We start from the raw sequence: 16,219 nt of genomic DNA, 5'->3' as shown, positions 1-16,219 counted from the left end.
TTCATTTATTTCACTAAAAAGTATTGAGAGTTGCCTTTAACGTACGTACCAGTAAAATAGAATTGGTAAATGCATTGTTGTATATTTGTATATATGTATATAGTACGGGTGCGCTTGGTCCCCTAATTGATAGCAGGACCAAGATAAGATCTATTCGTGAGTGTGTGTGTGCGGGCGCGCTTTACCTACAGAAAGCTGAACTTTCTTGGAAAGGACAATTTGGTCGGCGGTAAGAACCAAAGATGAAAGAGGAGCCACGATGACTTCTTTTTAAGCCATTAAGGTATGGAAGTGGCGCCTTCAAAAAGAGACAACAAGTGTGTGCGGGCGCGCTTTACCTACAGAAAGCTGAACTTTCTTGGAAAGGACAATTTGGTCGGCGGTAAGAACCAAAGATGAAAGAGGAGCCACGATGACTTCTTTTTAAGCCATTAAGGTATGGAAGTGGCGCCTTCAAAAAGAGACAACAATATTGCTCTCGGGCGCGGGGTCCCAGAATAAAAGATAGAAAGAGAGACCCACGATTTTGAAGAGGAGAGCTGGTCTCTGGACGTCCCAGACTGAGGTCTAAACTTTATAACCGAGATCGCCAAAAAACCAACTCGCCAATGTTTCGGTTCGCTATGGTTGTTATTTAATAAAAACTCTTCATCTCCCGCGCCGAATACCGCGCATCAAAAAGACTCTATTTAAAGAGCTCGGACGATTAAAATAATCGGTTTTACGCAGACGCAGTGTTCAGCACCGCGCGCGACGACCGCCGCCGCCGCCAAATATGATCACGTGACGTTGACTTTTATTCATTTTACTATTATGTTATTATATTATTTTATTAGTGTCATTATTATTATATTTAAATATGTTCCTTAAGAACATGCATGCCAATTTGTATATTAATTTGTATGGTCATGACCTTAGCAACATTTTTAGTTTGTTTGACTAAAGTAAAAGGTACCGTCCTATTGGTAACTCTCAATACCGTCTTAAATTAATTTATCTCACCTCCTATAAAATCATCCCCTAGACAAACTGACTTTATCTTAATATTACCTACGCTTCCTGAAATGAGTAAGGTAGCGAGAAACCCGGATAGCCTAATCCTTTTTCCTTCGTACTTTTGTAGTGGATTGACATGTTAGTTAAATTTAATCTATTATTTCTTATGAACGTTACACAATTCGCTACATAATAATTACTCCAACGTTGATGAACTTTTCTTCTTTCAAAAGGAAAGTACGCTCACCCCCCCCCCCCAAAAGAGCTAGACTATAAGGAAGTCCTTCCTTTCCTGGCGCAAAACACAAAATGGGAAATGAAAGAGAGGAAAAAAATCCGCCCATCTTCCCTTCTCTTTGTACCTGCACGTTTTGCTATATTAACGACAATACATATTCATAAAGCTAAGATCAATAACCAACAAGGGGCATACGCAACCAACCCACCAGAAGGTAGCGTTTGATATTTATATATATTTCTGATATCTACGAGGTCGGTTGTAAAATACATTAAAAGTTAACCCCTTTAAAAAAAGGTTAAACTTAACCATTTCAATTACGAAGAAATTCATTCTACAATTACGAAACAGAAATCACTGGTAAAAAAAACGTACCCTAATAATCAAATTGGCGCAAGCAAAAATCACCAATTCTAAAGAGTCTCTTATTAAAGCCTAAACCTAAAAAAGAGTTGAAACTTTCTGACACTTCTTACGCTAGCATGCAGAAGTAAATTACCCCGAAGACAAAAACACGTAATAGGCCTGGCGAACAGTTACAGCCTATTTATGTACAACTTTGAATTAATCTACTACGTATGTGAAGGTCCCTCTTAACGAATTCGCGAGCGCGATTCACTGACAACTAACCAAATCTTTAGCTTGGAACCCACCCATTTCTTCCCTAATTCAATTTGAGACACCAGCTTTAGTGATTCCTTGCCGGCAATAGTTTGGTTGAAAGAGTCCCTGATAATTAAAAGGGTGTGTGAGAGAAAGAGGAACTACGCTTCAGTCTCCCGAATTTCATTCCGTTCAACAAAAAAGAACCAATAAAGCGAAAACTAAGGGTAGTAGATATAAACTACTTGTATAAAAAAACTGGGCTCTCGCGCTTTCCAGACATTAAATGGAATTAGTCTAACAGACTTTCACCAAAGATTTCGCTACTCTCGCACCCTCTCAATCTCGCTCGGTTTCTTTTATTCTTCGAGTTCTTTACTTCCCCGGGATTTTTTTTATCAATAGACGAAAGTGAAAGGCGACCACCGAATTTTCGGCACGATGAATATATCTTTTAATTATGTAGATTAGGAGCTAAACCTCGCTTCAAAAGGGTACCAGCGAATGAATGAAAAAAAAATATTTTTCGACGAAGAATTCTCTATGGGCTCGAGTAGTGGGACTAGGGCAAGAAGTTGTAGAAGCGGTATTGGTTGCATTTTTAACATCCAACACCGCAATGCACCCAGATATATGAAAAACACCATAGATTTTACCCAAATATTTTCCTCTCGTATACTCAAACACATACAAATGTAGTGTAGAAAATATTTGAAGCTATCCTGAAAAATCGTATCACTGTCTGACAGAGTTCACATTTCTATGAAGATATATTTCACATCCCTTTTAATGAATTCAAATAAATTCCTTAAGTTCAATATTCGATATTATGTGACTTATTTTAACCATAGATGTTTAAGAGGAAAATAAATTACATTCTAAATATCAAGTATCAAGGCAGGATAACTTAAATTCAATTTAAAACTAAATGGGTTCATTGACCAACCAGACAAATACCGTTAAATCTAGTAACTGAACCGAAAAGATTATTAATTAATGTTGTAATAATTAACCATAAAAACTAGGATAATACTTGACTTTTTTTGGATAGAATCTTTAATTAAAGATAAACACAGTGGGAACAATTTCGATACCCTAATTAACCTTGGATCATTATCCTTTAACGTTAAGCTCCATCTCCTACGTTAGTTCTTATTGTTTTTTATTTTCGCAACCAGGTATTATTCGTCGCAATTTCTAAAATAAGAATACGAAGAACGGATTAAATAAGAAAGATGAGCGAAAAAACGTCGGTTTCTCCTTACACGCCCATTGAATCAGATTAAAATTTAAATGCGAAAACAAGCTTGGTTAATTAATAACGTAGTTTGGTTTTAATAATAACAGTTCATTCACTTTCCGTGGCGATACTTTTATTCCCTGCCTTATTATCTTGCCGAAAACGTTCCCGCTTGCATTTCTTTAAAGGTGTTTTTAGCTTACAAATCAGAATTATTAAATCTTTACAATGTGTTTATTTTTTACCAAGAAAAAATACATTTTTTAGGTATTTTTAAAGTTAAAGACTGTCTCTAAAAGCCGTCTAGAAACTTGAGAAGTTTGGAAAAAAGTGGAGTGACTGCAAAGAAAGAGCACAGTGTAGGGTCTCAATAAATTATATTCTTTAAATCGTGAAGCGAAGTCATAAAGAGTCGAGCTCGCGTATCGACGTCAGCCAGATCAGTAGCACTGGCCTCAAAAACTTTAGTAAACAGGCAACGTAAGCTTAAAATAATAGACAGGCGAAGTTTGAAGGCCACGCAATGGCGATTAGCGAAGGGGAGTGTGGGTAAAAAAAGCCAGGGAGTTTGGGATGGGCTATTTTACGAAATAAGGAGCTATACTACTATTCGCTGGAAACTAAGAAAAATTAACCCGAAATTATCAAATTTCACCTACATTATTCATTTTGTAATTACAAGCATTCACAAATTAAATAGCATTTTTTCTTTAAATCTAAAGATATCTTTATTTAGATTAATTGTGAGAGTCTTTCCTTGTAACGTATTAAGAATAACTGTTTAAATTTAGGCTTAGCAGCGGTTTTGAAGAAGACGAATAGCTTGAAATCTATTTTCGTTTCTGTTCTCATTTCTGGCTGTTTTATTTTAACTCAATATTTCTAAATTCTGTTACACATTAGGCTTAAAGTTTAGGATCTTCAAAGTTACAGTGTCTTTGTACGATTACCTCCAGTTAATGTACTACCCTTTCTCTACTAGTAATGGAAGAGATAAAAGATAACCTGGGAGGCACACTTCCCTAACTTTATGGCGATCGATAATAGGAAGAAGAAACCACGACCGAAAAAGAAAAAGACCTAAGAAGGAGAACTGGGAAGGAGTAACGCGAAGAGAAAAGGGTTTGAAACACATCGAGGTATAGCCAAAAATATAACCCTTTTTTCTTTCCTCGTTTCGGTTAGCCCATAGTTAAACGAGAGAGCACCAGCCTCGCAAATTACTTCTCCCGTTTGATATACCAGAAGTCTATATCTACTTAACCGAATACGGATTGTCACGAGATACCAAGAGGAAACCCGAGAAATAATAATATGAACAAGGGGCTAAAAACATACGAAACCCTCTGCCCAATAAACATCACCGCATAAATGGAAATGGAACACTGATTGGGATTCGAAAATTAATCAGATTAATTTCTTTTAACGGCGCATTCTGTCGTCGTAATATTATCTTTTAACCCCATGAAATTACTGAATAGATGATGATTATGAAAATAAAGTATCACGGCATGAATACTTGATAAACACTATTGAGCTAAAGCTAGACCCCTATTCTTAGACAAATAAGTGACGCGTACTGAACTAGGTTTCATCCAATCAGCCGTGAGGTATCAACCCAAAACCCTTTTAAACTTCGTCGTACGCGTGAAACAAAATCTTGGAAAATAGAAGCCTAGAGCTGATTCTTTGACGATATATTTTACGCAACCGGATTTAGAAAACGGAACGGGACCCAAGATAGAAGTATAGTAGCCGAGGCTCTTGTGGAAAGAAAAGGGAAAAAAGAAGGAATAAAAAAATACCTAAGAACCTTTCAGAGATAAAATAATAGAGCTATGAGGCAATCACGGTGAAGTGTCTTCGGCAATTTGAGAACTGGCGCACGCGGAAAGAGAGTTAAAAGAGAGAAGGGAGAAAAAAATCTCAATGCAATGCGAAAGTGAATGGAACCACCGATAAAGGATTGGGAAGGCGGACGACGGTGAGCACGAAGAAGAAAATAAGAAAAATCGTGGTATTGAAAAGAAAAGAGAAGAGATGAAGTAGGACTTGAACGGAAAGAAGGAAAAAATAAGGAAGAGATAATTTCTAGGACTTTATACAGTCAAAGCCTACAACTTTCCTGCAAAGATAACGTTTCCACACGGTACAACTTATTTGATCAGGGTTCCTTGAAATAGTGGATATGGAAGCAACTTTGCCACTACACGCAGATCGCGGTGAATCGTTAAAAATTCTTATTAAAAATTAATAAATCATAAAAACTCGTAATAATTAATCGCAATCATGTCTGTCAATTTCATAAGAAACGGAGAGCTTTCTATTTTGAGAGTTATCAATGCCTTTTATTTCGTTAGAAAATAAGAGAACAACAACTTCAAGGAACCATGATTTGGTTTAGCTAAGGAGAGTTTTCTACGAGGGGCAGCTTACTAAGGAATTTAGGATGCATTATAAGCTTACATGACTTGTTTATGTTAATTTTTAACATCGTGAATCCTTTCGGTTTACGATTAAAATTTTAATCGCAGTATAAGTTTCTCTTCGCTTATCCAAGAAGGAAGAGAGTGATCCGCACCTCGTTTAAGAGGAAGTTAGAAGAAAGGGGAGTTGGGATGGAAAGAGAAGCATTTATGGCGAAGGAACCATTTTGGGGCGCTTGGAAGGGAAGAGTTTCCGGATCAATAACACTTTACCTGTAATGGCTGTTCTTCCCTAAGACAAAGACGGCAATTTGACAGTGGAACAAATACTGTCAACTGCAGGCTGAGTAAGAGAGAAAGAATAGGAGGGGACTCTTCATTAAGCTCGGAGGAGACTCGAAACAAAAGCGGTTGAGAAAGATTCTCAACGGGTGGGAATGAGAAGAGCGTGTGTGGAAACTGGAAAAGAGCTCGGTATATACTTGGATGGACAGAGTCGTTTGATCAGGGTACAGTAGATACGTCTTCTACCATTCTCTTTCACCCTTGGACTTTTTTTATCCAACTTAAATCCCTACCTAAGTGAGAAAACGAGTCATCCAAAAAGTTGACCTACTTAATCAAAGCCCTTCTGAAAAAAAAACCCTGAAAAATTACGCTCAATACCAAAGGTATATAACCATGCCATAGTGTTCCCAATGAATTAAAAATAAAAACCTAGGTCCAGATAGTGCAAAGAAACAACAAAGGTCAGATTGCTTATTCGCTGTTGAAAGATTCTTTTACTTTTTCTTAGCTCTTGGACAGTGAGTGTTTTGTTTGCAAGTTGACAGTTGTAACAGCAACAACCTAATGGGTGAACCACTCACGAGAAAAAAAACTAATACAGAAAACAATCGAAACTGTTTTCGTTTTCTAAGCCACAAAAAAGAGAAGATACTAGCTAAAAGAATGCGTGAAAGAAGTCGATTACACCGAAGATGCTTAAAGCAGTATGGGTAACTGAGATATTAACGAAGGAATAATATTGAAAGATTAACTTCGAGGTTACGTACTTCTCCCGGACCAAAGGGGTTTTAGTCCGATAGTCCAAACAAATTGACATTTCACGCAAACGATAAAGAAAGGGGAGCATCAAGCGTAGCACGCCTGGCATTAGTAAAAGGCGGTGTGGTGCGGTCCTACTCTTAAACCCTTTCCCTGTAAATAACATTACGTATCATTACCGTCGTCGTAACTTCCTATAATCCTAACTACATTTACTTCTCAAATATCCAATTAAGTTGATGGAAAAAAGCCATTAGCCAAAAAACCATCAACGGCTCCGTTGCTTAACGTATTATTATTATTAACAGAAAAAAAACGAAAGCCCTGAAATCGCTATGTAGGATAAATTCGGGGATGTCCCGCCTTATTTTCGTATGTTAAAAAAACCGAAAGCGTAGATGTACCGAAATCCCCAAATTGCGTGGAACAATGTATAACTAACGTTTATATTGATTAGACTCCAATTTTCTAGCATAACCTAAAACACAAGCAGGTATATTGGATGGTTTTACGATGTTGCTCGCTAAAGGGATCGACTGTTTACGATAATGTCCAGAAAGAAATTTGTAAAGTACGCTCATTGACTAAGGGTTCTTTCAATATATTTTTAAAAAGTGACTAATTGAACGTAACCCCTTCAAAATAGATATTTCTACCTAAATACATAACCTATTATAAAATGTATTTCCAAATATAGCCTAAAAGCTCTAAGTTTTACCATTAGACAGACAAACTACGCCGAGTATTTTTTATAATAACGAATTATGCTTTTAAAGCTGTAAAATGTACCTACTTTAAAGCAATTTAGCTCCCCAAAGTTGTTTACTGGTTTTCTAGTTAATATTGCTAAACCTTGCCTTCAACATAAAATTAGAGGCGAACTCTTTGGTTGGTTAATTTAGTTTATTTCCCTACTAAACTTCACTACAGTTTCTAAAACTTAACTTTTAAATATGAAGTACGTGCCAAGTGAGTTGTTTTTACCCCCAAAAATTAAAACCGGGGCTCATAAATATTTAGTTATTTCCTGGAATTAAAAATTTGAGGAATTTCCAGTTAAAATGGTAAAAATGCAACGAGATGGTAATATAATTTATATAACTATTAAATGGATAAGTTATACTGAGAAAGAGGTCGAGAAAGAACAGAAAATCGACAGTTGTCCGATTGGAGCTGTTGGGATTGATCCAGAATCGAAGAAGAACTTAGAGAAGGAAGAGAGAAACAGAAAAAAGGTGTTGACTGGGGAAAGAGCGTTGTAAATCCCCGTTGTCAAGGGATGACAAGCGAATTTGTTATCAGAAAATATATTATTATGAGCGGCTTGAGAGCCTCACCTTTTTCTACCGAGAAATCGCTATTAGGGACAAGACAGACGACGACTCTCTTCCTGGTAAAGATTTCCAACCCGCCAACACGAAAAACAAGACACGAAACGAACACTTTCTTTAGGGCTACTTGCGCGGCACAGTGTTATTACGTAATAAGTGATACTGCTGGGATAAGGACGGAAAATTCGAAAAGAAACGGCGTGACGACATGAATGGCGGTTAGAAAACATACAATGAAATGAAGGGATACAACATAACCCTTCTAATTGGATAATGTGGATAATACGAATGTGAAAGGGCACGTACGAGAGTCCTGTCCACGTGTTGGTGTGGTAAAGACCGTGGAGAGGAAGACGTACCATAAAAAATGTAAGATTAGTAAGACGAGGCTACGCAAGAAGAAAAAATAAAATAAAGAGTCTTTTGTTATTGGAGAAGAATAGCAACGGCAACTATTACCTTCCACCATCCATCTCCTCACCATAAAAATGCCAAATAATATTTCTGAATGTTGCAGCATCCGACAAACAGGTTTTCTAAGGAATCTACGAGAGCGAGAAAGATTTTTGTTCCAAAAAGATTAATCGTAGCGATTTGTTACCACTTAGAATTGAAAATTCTTAAAATCTTTTACCCCTTGAGACATTAGTCGTTAACTTTGAGAAAGTGTCTTAACTCATAGGGAAATGAGAGTTAGTTAAAACGCTCGGTTAAGTCAGAATTTTTATAATTCGCTCATCCAACATTAACGGAATTGAATGAACAAAAATCACGAGATATTTTGTATCGCGAATTATCTTTTGTGGCGACGTTTTGTAAATTTAAAGTTCTAAGGCCACAAGATATCAATCTATGGTGGACAAAATTTATCAATATGATAGGTATACAGGGGAAGCTGGTGGAATAGCGAACGGGTAATTACGGGGCTATCACCCCTCAGCTCCCATTTTCTCTAAGCCTAACCCATCTTCATACCACCCTACATAGTCTAGAGTATTTTTTTATTCAACTTTTTTTCAACCTCCTCGGAACCCAAAAATATCACAAAGGAATCAGGAAGCGATTTTCGACGCGACTGCGAATTTGCAAGTTAATGCTATTGAGTTTACTTTAAACTCCAACCTCCGATTATATGCCGCTTTCTTTTTCTTTCCACAAACTTTAGTCTCGTACTTCAACGTTTTGTCGAAAAGTAATACATTACACACCGTAATACTGCGTAGGTTAAGTAATTCTCCTATATGCTGATCTCGGTGATAAGGTCTTTCGCACATACATTTCGAGTGAATAGAGAAGATGTTGGAAAGTACACTTTCAAACAGTATGGAAAACTGGTCTCCTGGCCTATCTACGATCCAACCAACTACAGTCCTTAAGGTTGTAGACTTTCACTACTACTTGAAAACTTTGAGTAAATGTATTTAGGTTCGTATCCCAATTGTTTTTATCCATCCTTATACAATCCTAGGAGAATTTTCTCGTTGGGTAGGCGTAGCTTCTGCCGTCTGCAATTGATAAGAAGGGCGCGCCTTTCCTCGGCGCAACCCCATTAAAAACCACCGCCGCCGAATAAGCCGTGATGGACATTTTCCATTAGAGCCTGTTTCTACAAACTTCAAAATATTTGCATAAGAAAAGGAAGCCGAGGCCTAGCGAAGGAAGAAAAACATTTTTTCTAAACTCTTTGGGCGAACCTTAGTATACCGTTTTTATACAAGAAAAAAAAAGGATGGGGAGAACACGAAAAAGATAGTACTGGTGCCGAGGGCTAGCTCCTACTTGCTCTTAAATTGCGCTTAAAAATTCCAAGTGAAGCGGATATACGAATTCCTAAGTCAAGAGTTTCTGCTTCGATATATATTTTTTTTAACACGAGCTCTTTTCTTTGTAGCTAATGAATAAAAGAGAGGAAAACAACCGCAGAGTTTTAAAGCTAAATTTCGAGGAAAAGAGAAACTTTCTTCACATTTTATGCTTAGGGGGAAACCCAAATTACTTCGAATCTGAAAAGTATTTTTAATCTTAAGCCCTGAAGTAAAATGAAGTTAAAATATAAATAATTGCTATTATAGCACGCCTTTTCGAATTAGGAATGAGTGAATTTCAGAATCATTTGCACTTTAAGGAGTTTATTAGGAAATTGCCTTAGGTTGCAAGATTCTAATTAAATTTTCATTTTCAGGTACCGAGGTATTTCTGAGAAGTGTTGACGAAATCGAACAAATTAATTAATTGTAAGGCACAAACACGTATTTTCAGATTCCATGGAATGGAAGCCTTATTAAAAAGAATTAACCAGCCTTGAAGGTTATTTTACAGTAGGTCAAAGACAATATTGTCAATACAACCCACACACTAGGCCTAATCAAATACGTAAGACCTAACATCTCTGGTAGGTAAATGTAGTTCGAGAAGACTGGGGCCTTTTCTCGTCAAGCAATATATAGAGAGAATTTCGGCGATGGGTCGAGAGTGTTAAGCGGGCTACCGGAACTGTTTACCCAGCAAACAATCAAAGCGTTTTCTCCCGCGAGGCATCAACCCATCACCCTTTCCGGGGAATCGTCAAAGTAGGAAGGAGATGTACGTCGAAGAAACCAAACTGTTGCCATTAAAAGACGGTCGGTGAGAGATGGGGAAGTAGTAAAAGGTTTCTGAATGACGCGCGCCAGTGCTCGCAGCCATGAGCTCTATTAAAAGTCCGCCTCACCTTCCTAGGAACATGTTCACCACGCATTGTAGGCCAAACGAGAAAATGAAGATTCTCGTAACTGTCCATACTTTAAGCTAACAGGGAGACACGTTGGGACAAAGACTTACTGGCCACGATATTCCTACGCGTATCTCTTCCTCTACACTCTTCTCTTCATTAACTAAAGCCGAAGAACATTGTTTAATCTCAAAGAAGGAGGGTAGTGCAGTTAAACCCAAGGGGTCGGTCACTCGTTAAGTGTTTCATTTCGCGAAATTTGTTAGATGGAAATATTCCGAGTATATTAGTAACCGCATATTTTTATATTGATATGACCACCTAGAAAACACGTTAGGTGACAACGTGACATTTCTCCTTGAAGTTTACGCGCTTTCCTAGAGTCAAATGTTCGACCCTTTGATGTTGGGTGCCTCTCGAATAGAAAGAAAACGGAGGTCGTGCAAGAAAATTAAGAGAAACGGCTCATTGCATTGGGAACGAATCCTATATATTGGATAGCGTGTCTACGAATCCAACGATTCCCAAAAGACACTATTATACCTTACCTCGGCCTCTATTCCCTCACAATTTTCTAAGCCTAACACTAACGACGCTCGGTACGTCGAATAAAGAAAGTTTTTATCCTAATAAATCCCTTAAATAAGTAAATAGCATTAGGTTCTATCGCCTACCGTGTTTTTGAGACGTCCATTCGATTAAGTAAATATCTTTAGAGAGTTGGGAACGACAACGATCCCCGCAATTACCTATAAAGATTCTCGTTGTCCATAAGGGATCTGCTTTTAGAAAAAGTGTCTTAACAAAAGTTTCAAGGTCTATTATAAGTTATTTCAGAAAGGAAATGGTCGTGTATTCAATAAGAAAGAAGTGGTGCAAGCCACTTTATTGCCTTGAAAGTCTACCAATCGAGAGTGTATTTGACTTTTGATGAGAACAGTAAACCCCGAAACTATGAATATATTTCGAAAGAAATAAAAGTATCGGTTGGATGAAGTAGGTCTAATAGGAGACCTAACTTTGAACTGCCAAAAGACTCGAAACTAAAAAAGGAAAAGCACGAAAGCAAAGTTCAGAAAAGGGACGAAATCGATCGTTTCTGCATGGTCTGTCTTCAAATAAAGCGAATAGAAAACGCGCCTAAAATAGGCAGAGTAAGTTTCACGAGGAGCTACAGGGAAGAGAACTTTGTCGATTTCGCAGAGAGCTCCCTGTTGCCCGAATAAGTTGCGAAGGAAAGGACGAAAGCTCACTTTTCTATCGAACCAAAATGTTTCTATACTCGAGACTTTCTGGATAGGTTTCAAAGACAGATTTATAAAGATATTTTAAGGAAAGGATGGTTGCCGCGTGAAGGGAGAAAAAGTACAAGGGAAGATATAACGACAGACCTATTTCTGCGCCTACAGTAATAGCTACAATAATAAGCACGAGTGGTCATTTGGAACCCCTGACTCCATGAAACATTCCAATATTTCTATCATTATTTGAGAAACACTGTTCTTTTAAAGGAAATTTATGAAATTCGCTGTTTACTATTGCAGCTATGAGAGGTATTATTATAGTGACATTCAAGTAGAACGACCATTTTATATTCGCTGACATACCCAGAAACTCCTTTGAAAGTGCATCAAAGGATGCGGTGAGTTAGCGCTAAACTAACCCGCAATACAGGTAAACTCAAAAATTTTCAAGAATTCCCATTTTTCTTTAAATGTCAAACTAAACCTTCATTTTAAAATTTTCCGTCGATGAATAATGAGAGATATTGTTGAATTTTCGAAAGACAAATTCTCGAAAGTCGGGAATGAGTTTCGAGACTTCTATAGGAGTAAGATTCCTTTTTGAAGTCTGAATCGAGGAGTATGTATAGAAATTTCAATTTGGTCGGTATATTGGCCGTGTAGAAATAAATGAAATAAATTGAATATAAACCATCATAAATCTTCAGTCGAAATGAAATTCATTTTTGGAAATACGACATGAGATGGGGCAATTCATAAACTAAGTTACGCGTTTACATATTTATATATTTTGAAATTTTACAACTCACACTGATATCACAAGCAAGCAGGAGTTGACGTGAAATTGCAAGGATACTGAAAACTAGATTAGTTTCGCGATTGCCAAATATGAAAATAATCGAATTACTTATAAAAGCAAGGCTTATAAAAATATATGAAAATCAGGGCATAATTTGGAAGTCTTTTATAATATACTAAAATAATCAAACTGATAATTCCAAAGCCAAACGCGTTTTAGCTAAACTAGACAAATTACTTTCTTTGAACGGAAGGTTTAAACCTGAACGGGATAGAAAATGGAAGAAACAAAATAAAAAGAACGAAAGAAAACTGAATAATGGTCCAGAATCGATTAGCGTTTTTATGAGTGGACGTCTTCATAAACAAATGAAGAAAAATTGGTAAGGAAAAAATTGACAGCAAAATCCATCACGGTAAGGCTAGGCAAGGCAAAGCAAGGCGGTATCTTCTTTTATTTTTTGAAATCATAAGAGGCCTTCAAGACGCGTTTACCGTTTTATCTCGTATATACCAGCGATGCCACTACCAGGAAGGACTCGAGGATAAAAAAACTGTTGCGGCTACTAGAGCTTCCGTGCTGTTATAAAAACAACGAGCTGTCTATGTGCAATAAAAAAAGCTAAAACTAAAATAATGGGATACGCTATTTTTAAACAAGCCGGAAATAGCTATTAGTCAGAAGTTTATCCATTTTTTATCATCCTGGTTAATGTTATTCAAGAATAATTGAATAGATGGATTAATTCCTTAATACGGGAAGTCATTCAGTTTTAAAATTTTATAGGCCCGGATTAGAGAGTCAAAGAAGAAACGGAAACAATAAACTTCAAACTAGTTAAACACGGATATAGATGAACAAGCCGTTGTATTTTAGCCTTTGAGCAGTTTTATTTGCTATAGGACGTTTGAAACTGAATTATAAAATACTATTTTAATATAAATCTCTCTTTGTAAAGCCACCACTGTATTTATCGATCGTATGGCATCTTTAATAATCGACAAATAACCAACCGTTCGATTTGTTTACAGTTTACTTTAAATAATTTCTCGGTTCCGCCTTCGATTAATGTATATTCCGTATTGAAAGGATTGGGTTTTCCATTTCGTTCTATACATTACATTTATATAGACGTCTTTGGAAACCCTAATGCCGCGTAAAAGAAAAATATCGCGGTTGCTTTAGTAAAAGAAAATGGTGGTAGCCTAGCTAAATCTTCGCGTCGAAATTAAATTATACCTTTGGCATCGAAGCGTAATGGTTCGGAGTGTTTGCTCCTTTTCCCACACTCAGCGGAAAAGGGAGAAAACTTTTGCACACCGAGAGAATTAGAACGCCCTCTTTTCTGCCTCATAACGGATAGTGAAAAGGAGGATGGCACTTCCAAGAAGGAGTCCCAGAAATTGGGGAGAAAAATCCAGAGAACTCTATTCGGAATAGAGCATATACTCTGTAACTATTACGCCAATCCAGTTGGGCAATATTTCTTACACTGTAAGAGTTGGCATACTTCAAAGTACTTTCAGAGTGAAATTAATCGTAAAAGTATTAATTTTAAATTTAGCCGAGATGGCAAATAATTTTTACCGAGCAGTAGGTATTACTCTCTCATGGGAGAGATAAACTCTAAGCTTCGTATCCCTTTCTGCAAGATGATAGCCTACTTTCCATGGATTAGAATTTGCACTTGGAACTCAACTTGTCCTTAATCTATAAATGTAAACTGCTGAGGGTTCAAGGTTTCTTTTCTTACAACATTTGTCTCCGGTTCTCATCTTCCTTTTACTCCTTTTCCACGAGATTAATCCTATAATAACGAACGACTTGAGACACATACGTTCCATATTACCATTACACACCAAGTTTCAACCACGCGGCAAAACGGGTCGATTTGAAATTATTGCAAAGCCTCCGTTACAGTCATCCAGAAGTCGGAGGAATTTAGAGCAGGTATACAGAAAAAGAAGGAGCTTAAATCTAGCCTACGAAGCAGGATGGCCAACGACGTGTTTTTAAATCCGCGTGTACTCGCTCTCTCCACTCCGCCTTTCTCAATCTAAAGAGAGGAATGGCGAGGAGAGATAATTTAAGATTGTCTCGAGCTTGAGTGAAGCAATGCAGCGCGGACGGAATTACTGGAAGAGGAGGAATAGGGCGGTAATTACTCAGATAAAGTTGGGGATGGAGAAAGAGAATTCGAAATATCCGAAGGGGATTTCGCGAACAGAGCGATAACATCTGATAGAGGCGTATGTCGAAAAAGAAGCGAAGAAATCTAGGAGGACCCTTTCACCGAGCAAGGTAGCTACCACCATGAACCTCTCTTGAAAGAGACTCAAGAATGGGTCCAGGAAATTCCGCTTACGAAGAACGACAAGAAAAAAAGAGACCATCCTCTCTTTACTTTGGAGACTCCCTCGCACGTTTTTTTCCTTCACCCCATCCGAGGAAGCTTATGTTCGGATTTAATTTTCTAATCGCCAAAAGCTTGTCTATATCTAACGGTTTTTGCGGATAATGAAGCACGGGGAAGTAGCTCATTCTGCAGTACGTGGGGTCGGGCATTCACCGAAATACATGTAAAAAATAAACACGTAAATTTTCATCTTTCATTCAAACTCCCACATGTTCAGAATTCATATTCCTCAGAAAATTCTAAAAGATCAAAGATCTCTATGGAGCCTGCTAGATTTTCATCCGAGGCTCTTTTAGCATTTGTAATTAATTCGAACAAATTTTCCCGCGCTTTCTCAAATGTTCGATCTCTTTGGGTTATACGTTGCTTAAGGGGTCATTTTGGGTTGTATTCCAATGGATTTCATTACAATCCAGGCCCACATAGAAAGACCAAGGCTTAGGTAGGAACCAAACCGTGCCTGTATAAAGAAGAGATTCCTGTAGATCTACGAGCTACTATGTCTCTCTTACTCTAGATTCTATCTTCATTAATGGATCTATATGGGAATCTACGCTGTTACATAGGGTTAGCACCCGCCGGAAATTGCTTTCTTTAAATCATTTACATTCTCTACAAGCTGTAACTGTTTTTGATATGAGATTGCCTATAGACACGCATGGCACGACTGTTCCGGGGGAAGATCGCTATAGGGTGTACAGCAAATTTCAATATATTTTGAATTCTGCCCTGTGCAATAGTGTGCGCAAATATAAATTGAAGCCCCAAATATTGTCTTTTTCCTACATTAGAGTAAATATTATCGCGTAAAAAAACTATACTTTCAACGTTAAACTGTATCCTTTCCAAACGCTGGGTTTACTATCCAAAATGGTCATTGTTTTCCATTAATAATTTCTTGGAATTTAATCTAATTGAATCAAATTCGAACCACAAAATCTCAAATATATCTTAATGTTTCATCTTTAGGAATTAAAAATATGGTTATTATAAATTAATAATTTAGGTGTTTCGGGCGTACAATTTCATTTTAATGGTTGCAGTAATTAAATTTAAAGTCTCCCATAATTCTGAGGAAATGTTTACCGTTAAACCTTCTATATCAGGACATATTTAATATCACATAGTGCTCTTAGGATCTGGTGTTGAAAGCTCTTAACATATCTCAG

General features: G+C 37.2%; 1 protein-coding gene and 1 long non-coding RNA gene across 3 annotated transcripts in view; one reads left to right on the top strand and one right to left on the bottom strand.

Moving 5' to 3' along the window:
- The window catches only part of LOC149661414 (uncharacterized), a 318,208-nt gene that overhangs the window by 79,170 nt on the left and 222,819 nt on the right, over positions 1-16,219 (bottom strand). The window lies entirely within an intron of this gene.
- On the top strand, positions 4,115-12,553 carry LOC149661416 (uncharacterized). Its single transcript, XR_016368899.1, has 2 exons — positions 4,115-9,306; positions 9,371-12,553. It is a non-coding gene; the product is annotated as an uncharacterized LOC149661416 (long non-coding RNA).

This window comes from Phalangium opilio, unplaced genomic scaffold, assembly GCF_054372755.1.
Source record: "Phalangium opilio isolate 3A_F unplaced genomic scaffold, DU_Popi_V2 ptg000070l_1, whole genome shotgun sequence".
In the NCBI taxonomy this organism is placed as follows: Eukaryota; Metazoa; Arthropoda; class Arachnida; order Opiliones; family Phalangiidae; genus Phalangium; species Phalangium opilio.
This window is presented reverse-complemented; position numbering and strand designations above follow the sequence as displayed.